The sequence below is a fragment of the Balaenoptera acutorostrata genome, chromosome 15 (genome assembly GCF_949987535.1).
Source record: "Balaenoptera acutorostrata chromosome 15, mBalAcu1.1, whole genome shotgun sequence".
Lineage (NCBI taxonomy): Eukaryota > Metazoa > Chordata > Mammalia > Artiodactyla > Balaenopteridae > Balaenoptera > Balaenoptera acutorostrata.
The window spans coordinates 15,582,829-15,595,793 of NC_080078.1; the positions used below are offsets into that span (position 1 = coordinate 15,582,829).

Sequence of the window (12,965 nt, forward strand, 5' to 3'; positions counted from 1 at the left end):
TTGCCTATCGTGAATAATGCTGCAACAAACATGGGAATATATACCCAGAAGTATGATTGCTGGGTCACATGGTCGTTCTAATTTTAATTTTTTGAGAAACATCCATATTTTTTTTCCCATAGTGGCTATACAAACTTCCATTCCCAGCAACAATACACAAGGCTTCCATCTTCACTAACACTTGTTATCTCTTCTCTTTGGGATGATAGACATTTTCACAGGCACGAAGTGACATCTCATTGTGATTTTGATTTGCATTTCCCTTATGATTAGTGATATTGAGCACTTTTTCATGTGCTTGTTGGCCATTTGTATGTTTTCTTTGGAAAACTGTCAATTCAGTTTCTCTGTCCATTTCTTAATAGGATTGGGTGTTTTTTTTGTTTTTAATATGGAGTTGTACGAGTTCTTTATGTATTTTGGATATTAGCCCTTTGTCAGATAATAATTTGCGAATATTTTCATCCATTCAGTAGGATGTCTTTCATTTTGTTGATGGTTTCCTTTGCTGTGCAGAAGCCTTTTAGTTTGATGGTGGCCCACTTGTTTATTTTTGCTTTTGTTACCTTTCTTTTGGTGTCAAATCCAAAAAATCACCACCACGACTGATGTCAAAGAGCTTACTGCCTTTGTTTCCTCCTCGGAGTTCTTTGGTTTCAGGTCTTACATTCAAGTCTTTATACATTTTGAGTGAGATTGGTGTATTGTGTAAGGTAGGTGTCCAGGTTCATTCTTTTGCATATGGCTGTCCAATTTTTAAAAATTAATTAATTAATTAATATATTTTGGGCTGCGTTGGGTCTTTGTTGCTGTGCGTGGTCTTTCTCTAGTTATGGCTAGCGGGGGCTGCTCTTTGTTGCGGTGTGTGGGCTTCTCATTGCGGTGGCTTCTCTTGTTGTGGAGCACAGGCTCTAGGCATGTGCTTCAGTAGTTGTGGCACATGGGCTCAGTAGTTGTGGCTTGCAGGCTCTAGAGCACAGGCTCAGTAGTTGTGGCATACGGGCTTAGCTGTTCCCCAGCATGTGGGATCTTCCCAGACCAGGGATAGAACCCGTGTCCCCTGCATTGGCAGGCAGATTCTTAACCACTGTGCTACGGGGGAAGTCCCTGGCTGTCCAATTTTCCCAAAATGATTTATTGAAGAAACTGCCCTTTCCCCATTGTATATTCTTGGCTCCTTTGTCATAAGTTAATTGGCATATATGCATGGATTTATTTCAGGAATTTCTATTCCATTTCATTGATCTCTGTGTCTATTTTTATGCCCGTACCATACTGTTTTGTAATATAGTTTGAAATCAGGGAGTGTGATGTCTCCAGCTTTCTTTATCTTACATCAGATTGCTTTGACTATTTGGGATCTTTTGTGTTTCCATACAAATTTTAGGATTCTTTGCTCAATTTCTGTGAAAAATACCATTGGAATTTTGATAGAGATTGCATTAAATCTGTAGATTGCTTTTGCTAGTATGGATATTTAAACAATGTTAAGTCTTCCAATCCATGAGGATGGAATTTCTTTCCATTTATTTGTGTCTTCTTCAATTTCTATATCAATGTCTTAAGGTTTTTAGTGTAAAGGCCTTTCACCTCCTTGAATAAATTTATTTCTAGGTATGTTACCTTTTTGATGAAATGTAAATAGAATTGTTTTCTGAATTTCTCTTTCTTATATGTTATTAGTGTATAGAAAAGCAACAGATTTCTGTATATTGATTTTGTATTCCACAGCTTTACTGAATTCATTTATTAGTTTTAACAGTTTTTGGTGGAATCTTTAGGGTTTTTTATATATAATACCATGTCACATGCAAATAGTGACAATTTTACTTCTTCCTTTTCAATTTGGATGCCTTTTATTACTTTTTCTTGCGTGATTTCTCTGGCTAGGACTTCCAATACTATGTTGAATAGATGTGGCAAGAGTGGAATATTTGAACACATAAATAATTAATGGAAGATTGAATCAGTAATCAAAAATATCCCCAAAAAGAAAAACCCAGGAGCAGATTGTTTCACTGAGTTCTACCAAACATTTAAAGAATTAATACCAATCCTTCTCAAACTAAAAAAATTGTCTGAAAGAGACAAGTTGGAGAGGAAGAAGTACATGGGCGTGTGGAGGTGGGAGTCAAAGATGGTGGTCAAAATGACGAGCAGGTTTCCAGCAAAAGTTATCAGGTACTGGTTGATGAACACATTGATATGTCAGGAGAGTGACACACCCTGATTCCATGGGGGTAAGACAGGGAAACTCTGTATTTGGAGCCCTTTCAATCCTTACTCTATATGTCTCTTAATTTGTTCCTCAGTTGTATCCTTTTTGATAATAATAATCACTAGGATAGTGTTTTCATGAGTTCTGTAAATTGTTCTCATGACTTATTGTACCTGAGGAGTTCTTGGGAATTCCAGAATTTGTAACCATTGGCCATAATTGTGGCTTAGTGACCCCTTGAATTTGAGGACCTCTCGAATTAGTTTGACACTAATTCCGGGTGGTTAATGGCAGACTTGAATTGTACACCCAGTTAGGGTTGAAACAGAATAACTACATATGCTTTATGTCATAGCACTTCTCGGAGAAAGGGCTTAATACCATCCTTTTATAATGTATGTGTTGTTGATGGCCTCCATGACCTTCACCTTTCTTAGGGTGATGTCAGCAAGATGACAGTAAAAGAATTTCTACCACCTGTCCCCACCCAGAAACATCAAATTGATAATGATATAATCATGATAATGATATCCATCATTATAACCATAAGCTGTTATATATATATTTATTTATGTAATTTTAGTACATGACAGAAAATGGCCATACCAATATGGAGGCCCAGATTTATTTGTCATGAGATGCTTTTAAATTGGGAATTCTGGGTACCATTTCTACATTCTTTAGAGGCAAGATAATATCTGTGGCTGATGTGAGTTGTATTTACTCCTAGCCTAATCAATGAGGCTGGGAATGGGAAAGGTATGGTAGCAACAGCCTAGGAGACCATGGTCCAATCTCTGTGTGTGTGTGTGTATGTGTGTGTTTGGATGTTTGTGTACCTTGTGAAGTGAGAACATCCCTAAAGGCAGGGTACGTGGCCTCATAATTCCAAGGTGACTTTTACATTACAGAGACCAGAAATAAACCAACAGATGGTACTAAGGAGGCAATCAATTTAGAGGATGTCCTTGCAACAAAATTAATAAGGTGCGAGAGGAACATGGCGTGGATGAGGGACCTCCTCTAGCTTAGCTTCAGCAGCAGCAGGGAAACCTCCTGGTTCCTCAAATTTTTCTGACACTGTTTCTCATCGTGCTCCTTCTTGCTCATACCTCTTTGACATACCTGGTTCCTTTGGAGCCTTGATTTTTCTGAAACAAGCACGTTTCTTGGAGCTATTGCACTGGCCATTCCTGCACTTAGGCACACACTTCAGATAACTTCCTGGATCCAACCCTGTCTTCCTTGCAATCTGTGCTCAAATGTCACCTTGTTTGCCGGTGTTACCTAAACACTCAGTAAAAAAAAATCACACTCCCTGTCTACTGTCTCCTTTATGACTGATTATTTTTCATCACAGCGCCGCTCACCATCTGACATGTTACGTGATTTTTTATTTTCTTATATTCTTTCTCTATCATTGGATTGTAGAGAGTTTTGTTTTTCAGTGCCCTATATTCATGGCCTAGATAGTTATTGGAAAGTTGAGTTATCACTCAATTAATATTCCTCAAATGCATGAAGCATGAAAGAATTTCATGTAAAAATTGTAAGACACATAACATCTTGGGAAAAAGCTGAAAGTAGGACAAAAATTCATAAACAGAGATGGTACAAGGAATCCTAGAGAGGGGACAAGATCCATAGACAATTTGTTGAAATTAATTAATTTCTTGACTGCAAAATGTAAATGTAGGTGAAAATTAAACATGTTACTGATGTTTTTCTCACTTCTTGTAGTCACGTACACTACATGGAACCAGGGAACCTTACAGGAGTTATAGAATTTCTTCTATGATTTTTAGAGTAACCAGAATTCCAGCCGCTCATATTTGGGTTTTTCCTCTCCATGTACATGATCACTGTGTCTGAAATCCTGCTCATCGTCCTGGCCATCAGCTCAGACTCCCACCTCCACACACCCAGCCAACCTGTCCTTCTTCTCCAGCGTGTCCTTTGCAGGTTTCTGTTTCACCTCCACCACGATCCCAAAGATGATGCAGAACATCCAGACACACAGCAAAGTTACAACCCTTGAAATCTGCAGCAGGAAGATATATTGTTTCCTACCGTTTGCAGGATTGGACAACTTTCTCCTGGTTGTGGTGGCCTATGAGCACTTTGTAACCATCTCTCACCTCCTACGTTACACAATCACCATGAACCCCCAGCTCTGGGGACTGATGGTTCTGGTGTCCTGGGTCATGAGTGCCATGAATTCCTTGCTACATAGCTTGGTAATGTTGGGGCTGTTCTTCTATGCAGACTTGGATATCCCTACTTTTTCTGTGAGCTCAGTCAAGTGGTCCAACTTGCTTGTTCTGTCAACTTTCTTAATAACATGATGATACATTTTGCAGCTGCACTGCTGGGTGGTGTTCCCGTGGCTGATATTCTTTACTTATACTCTAAAAGAGTTTCCTCCATACACGGAATCTCATAATTTCAGGGAAAGCATAAAGCCTTGTCCATCTGTCCATCTTACCTCTCAGTTGTCTCCTTATTTTACTGTATGTGTCTATGAATGTACTTAAGCTCTGCTTCTCCACACAGCTCACATTCAAGTGCAACAGCCTTGGTGATGTAAACTGTGGTCATGTCCATGCTGAACCCCTTTATCTACAGTTTGAAGAACAAAGACATATAAAAACAGCTTTGAAAAGACTCTTTGGGAAGGAAACTATAAAAGACCAATTGTCCTAGGGCTGAAGAAGTACCCATGATTGCAAGGATCAAAGCCTGTGAGCCAGAATTTCCAATTATTTTATCAGAGTGTGGCAGTAGGACTTGCTACTTTTTTATTGCTAGAGTTTCTATTTCTTTGATTTCAACTTCTCTCTACAATTTATACAACTCACTTTATTAAGCTTTCTGCCCTGACAATGAACAGGGTTATTTCCCCTTTGTCATTCTCATATTCTCTCAAATTTATTCCCAACCTTGGACTTAAAATATTTGGCAATTCTCATTTATCTCATGGGACTACTTAGATTTCTTAAAAATAATTTATTCTCAACTGACATAGATCACACTAATTTTTGTTTGATTTTACTAAAAGAATAGCCATGGTTACACAACTCCTATGGAAAAACTAAACGTGGCAACCAAGGCAATTTATATAATTTTATAACACAGAAAAATCTGAGACTACAGTTTTTCACTTTTATGCCCAATATTCATTGTATATCACTGACTTATTTGCTCTCCCTGAAAATATAGACTTTGAAATGCTAGTGTCTCATGGTCACAGGGTTTGATTTTCCTCGTTAAGATTCTATTCTCTTATTCAAGCCCAGGTCCACACTGTCTACCAGATTCACTGGCATAATGATTATCAAATACATTTATCCAAGTTTTTAATAATTTCAATCTCTTTTGTAAAGAACTCTTTCTGTTCGTTAATTTTATTCCTGTGTTCATTGAATTGTCCTTCTGAGTTTTCTTGTGGCTCATTGAATGTCTTCGTAACAGATATTTTGGATTCTTGATCAGTTAGATTGCAATATTCCATGCCTTTGTGTTCAGCTGCTGGAAAATTATCATTTTCTTTTTATGATGGCCTATTTCCTTGATTTTTTGTTAGTTTCAGGTGTATAGCAAATTGATTCGGTTATACATATGTATATATCTATATTCTTTTAAAATTCTTTTCCATTATAGGTTGTTACAAGATATTGAATATAGTTCAATATACTGTATGTGCTATACAGTAAAACTTTGTTGTTTATCTATTTTATATATGGTAGTGTGCATCTGTTAATCCCATACTCCCAATTTATCCCTCCCCCTGCTTCCCCTTAGGTAACCGTAAGTTTGTTTTCTATGTCTGTGAGTCTGTTTCTGTTTTGTAAATAAGTTCACTTGTACTATTTTTTAGATTCCAAATATAAGTGATATCATATAATATTTGTCTTTCTCTGTCTGACTTACTTCACTTAGTATGATAATCTCTAGGTCTATCATATTTCCTTGATTTTTAAATAGTGTTTATAGGTACGCACTTCTGCTTTCACATTAGAAGTAGTAGAAACCTTAACTAAGTAAGCTTTTATGTCTTCTTTGACTCTTACAATTCACCAGGCCGGCTATTAGAATCCTTTCTTTTGTACTCCAGAAGGTGGTGCTATAGCTCAAGTTTGTATTTTCTCCCTTGCCCCCCCAACCTTGGCCTGTTATCTGAGCACCCTCTGTGTCAACTAGGGCTCACTCTGGCAGATGCACTTGGGAGGCAACAGCAGAGTAGAAGGAGGTATGGGTTTAACACTTGGGGTTCTTGGAGTGCCCACAGTTGGTGGGTGTTTCCTCGAGTGAGGTTCTCCAGCAGGTTTGTGGGCAGACTTCCTGCTGAAGTCCTGAAGCAGATAGCAGGAAACGAACCTTTAATGCCCCTTGATATTCTTATCTGTTTCCTTCCCTTTTTCCTCTCTCCCCTCAGTCATGGAGGTCCCTCCTCAGGAATCTGGTTGCTGCTGGAGAGAAATGGGTTTCTCCAGTTGCAATTCGCATAACTGGGATAGTGGGCCAGTCAGTCATCACTTCCGCTTTCCACCAGCTCCATGGGAGGGGTCATGGCTTTCCACCTCCTCTGTTGGAGGAGTCACCACCACTGCTGCCAAAAGCTCAGTCCCTTGTTAGTGTCACCCTGGGGAGATGGGCCACCTTGGTGAGTTTCTCCCTCTCGCCCCCAAACTCATCCTCACCTTGTTCCAATGGAATGCTAGAATCCCCCTCAGGCAGGCTGGACTTCCACAAATTCTCTCTCTCTAGAGGGTCTCTTGGTCTCTTCCCAGTTTGGCAATCTCCAGGCTCTCCTCCCCTCCATCCCCTGCCCCGCTGTGACTAGTGGGGGTGGAGCAGGTTTGCTGACTCCCTTGGATCTACAGTCCTTACTGAGGTCCTGTTTGTTTATTTTCAGGTACACAGGTGGGCTAGAAACCTCCTGGCTTCCTTGATATAATGTGCAGAGGCACTTTTGTTCAGTTATGGATGTCTAATTAGTTGTTTAAAAAGTAGGAGGGAAAAGAGGAGCAACTTACCCTGCTGGCCATATGCTGATATCACTCCTACAAGTCTATCCCTGCTGATATTTCTAACTCTAATCCATTACTACATAGATTATTCTAACCTTCCCCCCTTGCTTATCCCTAAATTCCCACTCCAACATTGAGAAACCCAGCTCCCATCATCCACAATCTATTTACTTCATTGTTCAATTCTAATGTGCATGTACAGCAGTATCAGAGTTATTAACTAGTACATATGTGAGAAATAACTTTATCAACTAGAGCACAGTGTTTGTGTGCAGTTATTTCTGGCTTAGCCTTATCAATTCCAGCATTTCCAAAGTCACTTAGGTTAGTACATTTCATTCCCCCATCCCTACAGTGAGGTTGTCTTGTACATTTGTAATAGTTTGACTCTCATGTCACATTCTGCATTCCCTCCTGGGATCCTTCAAACATAGCCAAATGATTTTTCTTTAAATTTGCATACTTAAGTTTCACTCTTCATGCTGTAAAGTTCTATGAATTTTCAAAATATGCATAATGTCTTCATCATAACAGTAGCATACAGAATAGGTTTATCACCCTAAAACAATATCCCCTGTGCTTCATCTAGTTAACCCTCTTTGACTCTCATTTCCTTCCTGACAACCACGGACCTTTTTACTGTCTCTATAGTCTTACCTTTCCCAGAATGTCACATAATTAGACTCATGCAGTATGTAGCTTTTTCAGATTGGCTTCTTTTACTTAGCAATACATATTTAAGGTTCTGCCATGTATTTTCATGGTTTGACAGCTCATTTTTTTAAAACCACCAAACAATATTCCATTGTATGGATATAATAGTTTATTTATCCATTCACCTGCTGAGGGATATCTTGGTCTTGATGATTATCAGGGTCTGGGTAGTGTTAGAATAGAGCTAAGGGTAAGGGTCATGGTCAAGATTAGGGTGGCTGTGAGTCTCAGGGTCAGGGTAAGCATTAAGTGAAGGTCAAGATAACGAGATTCATTGTAGAGTGAGGGTTTGGGTCAGGATCAGGGTCAGGGTCACAGTCAGGGTCAGGTTGATTGTCAACATCATAAGGGCCCGAGTCAGTGTGATGGTCATGATCAGGGTCAGAGACAGTGTGTGGGACCAGTTCAGAGTCATTTTGAGGGTGAAAATCAGAATCAGTATTTGTGTGAGCACCAGGGCCAGAGTCAGGTTGAGCACCAGGATCACAGTCATGGTTAATGTTAGGTTCAGAGTCATAGTCTGTGCAAGGGTCAGGGTCAGCTTGAAGGTCAGAGTCAGGAAGGGAGTTAAGGTGAGAGTCATAGGGACAGGGTGAGGGTAAGGTCAAAGTCAGGGTGATGGTCAGAGTTAGATTAAGGTTGAGAGTCATGATCAGGATCATGGTAAGCCGAGTGTGAGGATCAAGTAAAAGTCAGAATGAGGATGAGGTTCAGCATCAGTTACAGTGTCAGCGTGAGAGTCAAGGTGAGAATTAGGGCCAAGATGGGTGTGAAAATGAGGTTCAGGGTCAGGGTCATGGTTCAGGAGAACTTTGGGATGAGGTCAGAGTCAGGTTAAGTGTCAGTGTGAAGGTTAGCAATGAAGTGAGGGCAAGGGTCAGAGTGAGGGATTAGCATTAGGATAGGTTGTAGGTCAAGGTGAGGTTGGTATCAGAGTCAGGTTGAGTGTCAGCCTCAGGGTGATGATCAAGGTCAGCATGAGGGACAGGTTCCAGGTTAGGGTGATGATGATAAGCAAAATTGGTGACCACATTGCATCAGTGTCAGAGTTAGGGTAAGCTTCAGGGTAAAGGTCATGCTCAGTGTCAGGGACAGAATTAGCTCTGTATCATGTTTGGTGTCAGGGTGAGAATCTAAGTCAAAAGTCATCCTAGGTTCAGATTCAGCATGAGGGTAAGTAAATCAAATTTATGGTCAGGGTGAGGGTCAAGATGAGGGTTACGGCGAGGGTCAATGTCAGGGTCAACGTCAAGATAAGTGTTAAGTTCAGGGTCAGCCTCAGAGTGAGGGTCATATCAAGGAATAGATAAGGCTGAGGGCAGGGTGAGGACCAGGGTCAGGATAAGTATGGAGTGAGCATCAGGCTTATGGTAAAAGTAAAGGTTAGGTTCAGGGTCAGGGTCAGAGTGAGGGTCAGTAAAAGTTCAGAGTTAATATGACAATAGTGTCTGGGGCAAGGTCAGCTTCAGAATCAGGATTAAGGTCAGGCTGCTTTCAGTGTGGGAAGATCATCAGGGTCAGGCTCAGGGTAAGGTCAAAGTCAGCTTGAGGGTCAATTTCAGGTAAGGCTCAGGGGAACAAGGACATCAGTATGTATTTGGGGAGATGGTCATGTAGAGGGTGAGGATGAGCGTGTTTTTAAATGTAGGTTTTATTATTATTCAAATATGGGGAGGCCAACAGATCAGTAGACAGTTATCATTGAAAAGATAGTTTGTGACAGTTCCCAAGAGGAGGGGCATGTCATGCCACACAGGCCACATGGAGAAGCACCACAGTTGGTCAGGAGGCAAAGGGAGAGAGGTCAGAATCAGGTAAATTTAAAGGTAAAGATCAGTGTCAGGTTCAGGGTGAGGTCAGTGCTAATTTGTGGGTCTTGATGAAGGTAAGGGTCACGCTCAAGGTCAGATTGAGTGTCATTGTGAGGGTCAGAACGGGGGTTAGTGTCAGAGTCAGGAAGAACAGTCAGGGGTGTGAGGCAAATGTTCAGAGTCATGATCAGGAAGAGGTCAAGGTCAGTTTCAGCCCCAGGATCAGGGTCAGGATCAGGGTGGGGTGCCAACCCGGGCCAGGGTGAGGGAAGGGTAGTGTCAGGGTGATAGTCTGGTTCAGGTTAAGCATAAGTTTCAGATTCAAGGCAGTGTCAAGGGCATAGTGAAGGTATGTGTAAGGGTCATTGAAGAGTCAGAGTGAGGTCAGGCTCAGGGAGAAGGTAATGGTCAAGTCAGAGTAAATGGAGAGTGAGTATCAGAGTCAGGGTCAGGGTCAGGTAAAGGTCAAGTTTATGATCATGATGAGAGTCGTGGTGAGGCTGAGATTCAGGGCCAGGGTGAGGGTCTAGTTGAGTGCTGGTGTAGGGTTAGCATCAATGTTAGGGGAAGGGTCAGGGTAAAGATGAAATTGAAGGTAAAGGTGAGAGTGAGAGTCAGGGTTAGGTACAGAATCAGGGTCAGGGTGAGAATGAGATAGAGTGTTTAAATGAGTATCAGGATCAAAGTCAGGGTGAGTGTCACAGTCAGACACAAGGTAAGAGTGAGTAACAAGGTGAGATTCAGGTATTGAATAGAGGTGGTGTCAGAATGAGAGTGAGAGTCAGAGTCAAGGTGAGAGTGCATATACACTTCAGGGTCAGAGTGATGGTTATAATCAGTGTTTAGGTCAAACTGAGGGTCAAGGTCAGGGTCAGGTGAGGATGAGTGTGACAGTCAAGTTCAGTGTGAATGTCAAGTAAGGGTCAGGGTGACAGAGATTCAATGGCAATGTGAAAATCGGGGACGTGGGGAGGGTCAGGGTAGGATCAACATCAGAGTAGGGCGGGGTCATAATGAAGTCACAATTGGGGTCAGTGTCAGGTTGAATGTCATGTCAGTGTAATAGTCAGGATCGGTGTGAGTAAGTAGTTCAGGGTCAGGGCAAGGTTAAGAATCAGTCAGGATTAGCATCAAGAGCAGACTCAGGGTGAGGGTCAGGGTGAGAGTCCTTATAACTTTCAGGGTCAGGGTGAGGTTCAGAGTTATGTACTATGTGAGGTTAAGGGTCAGAATATAAGTCAGACATGAGGGTCAGAGTCAGGTTTAGGAGCAGAGTGCTTATGTGTATCAGGGTCAAAGTCAACTTCATAGTGTCTAGGACAGGATATGTCTGTCAGTCAGGGTCAGAGTAGAAGTCAGAATCAGGGTCAGGGTGAAAAGTAGGGCCAGATAAGGTTCAGGGTCTAGTTCAGCATCAGGATCAGTGTGAGAGTAAGAATGAGAGATAATGTCAGTGTGAAGGTCAGGGACAGTGGGAGGGTGAGGGTGTTTGTCATGGTCAGAATCAAGGTCAAGTGAGAGTGGATAAGCGTCAGAGTCAGGGTGAGATTACAGTTAAAGGTGAGGTTAAAGTTCACAGCTCTAGGGGCAGAGTCAATGTCAGGGTGAGGATAAGGGCAGGGTTATGGCTATAATATTTCACCTTTTGTTTACAATCTTATTTCTAGTATTAATTCAAGTACTGCTGTCAAAGTAAAAGGAGCATTATTCTTCCTGCTGATTCTGGTTAATTTTTCTGCGGGAACAGTAATGGATTTGGGGTACTCACTGGCCCAGTAATTTTAATTGTATTATTATGGACCATCAGATCCAGATAATTCATACCACTAACTCTGAAAAATCGAAATATTCCAAATTTTACTTCTCTGTAGATTTACTGCCAGATGCTTGGATGGTAGGAATTCAAGAACATGCAGAGCAATTTAACAGATTTCTGGCCTAAAAAATGTTTTGCAACTTCTCAATTTCATACAGTTAATGGAATAGTCGGAATGGAATTTAGATGATGAGAAACAGTTGGCTTACAGCTTCAAGCCTAGATAGTTCCAAATTTATAGAAAGTTTACCTTTATTAATGGAGCCAAAATGGCTTCTTCTTCTTCTTCTTTTTTTTTTTTAAGAGAAAAGATATTAAATTATTTCTCGGTCTAATCTCTTTAAGCACTCAGTGTGTTTTCACAGTGCAAGGGGAGGAACTGCTCTCAGCCAACAATTTACCAGTGATTCCGACACACACAAAGCAACTCCAAATCACCATGCTTTATACTTACTTTTAATTGCTGCACTGGAAAACAAAAGGAAGGTGTAAATGAGGACAGATGAGTTTACAGGGACTCCATCTTTACCTTTAAATTAATCTTTGTTCTTGGGGGCAGCAGGGGATAAAAAAGACAGGAAAGAAGTGGCTTCTGACCGTACTTTTCAGCTATGCTTCCAACAGCAATGGGGTTAATCTAATATTTTTTTCATGTGGTACCTCTGTCTCTCTCCCTACCCATGCGCAGCAGTCCGGGTCTTTTTGCACAGGTGACGCTATTGACTACTGTCCCCCCCTGAGCAGGCCCTGGGTCCCCATTAACGGGCTGAGACGTTCTGATGGGCGCAGTGGGAAGGCCTTGGCCTCAGCCTGGGCCACCAGTCACACGGTAGAGGTGCTCGTTGCCTAGTTACCTGGAGGCCGCTACTCTCTTGCAAGGTCTGGGGCCTCCACATACCCCAAGTTTGGAAGGATGGCTGGGGTTACCTAGCTCATTCCCTTTGGACCTTGAACTGGACTACAGAGGCCTCAAAAACCAAAAGTCGGAGGTGGGAGTGCACAGATCCGAAATGAAGGCTCGCTGTAGGTTGGAATGAGAAAACACCCCTTCTCTATCCTCTCGCCAACGCGGTAGAGAGAGTCACCACGAGAACTAACTCCCCATTCCCTCCCCCTGCGCGCGCCGAGCACAGCATCTGATTGGTGCGCCCTGCCCCCGAGCCCCGCCCCTCCTGCCCCGCGCCCCGAGGTTTTAGGTAAGGGTCTTCCAGCCAGCGGACCCTTCCTCATTCTCCCTAAGACCTTCATTTCGCTTTGTAAAAGCTCGAGAGCCTGGCCTGGCCCTTGTTCCACCCTAAAGCCCTAAAATAAGGAGGCCTAGGGTCTGGAGGTCGTAGTGAAAGGGGGTCTAGTTCGGGGAGTGACAGGAGAAGGCT

General features: G+C 41.9%; 1 pseudogene; it reads left to right on the forward strand.

The window, feature by feature from the left end:
* Positions 1–3,971: 3,971 nt before the first annotated feature.
* LOC114238410 (olfactory receptor 7A5-like) lies at positions 3,972–4,865 on the forward strand (annotated as a pseudogene).
* Positions 4,866–12,965: the final 8,100 nt, after the last annotated feature.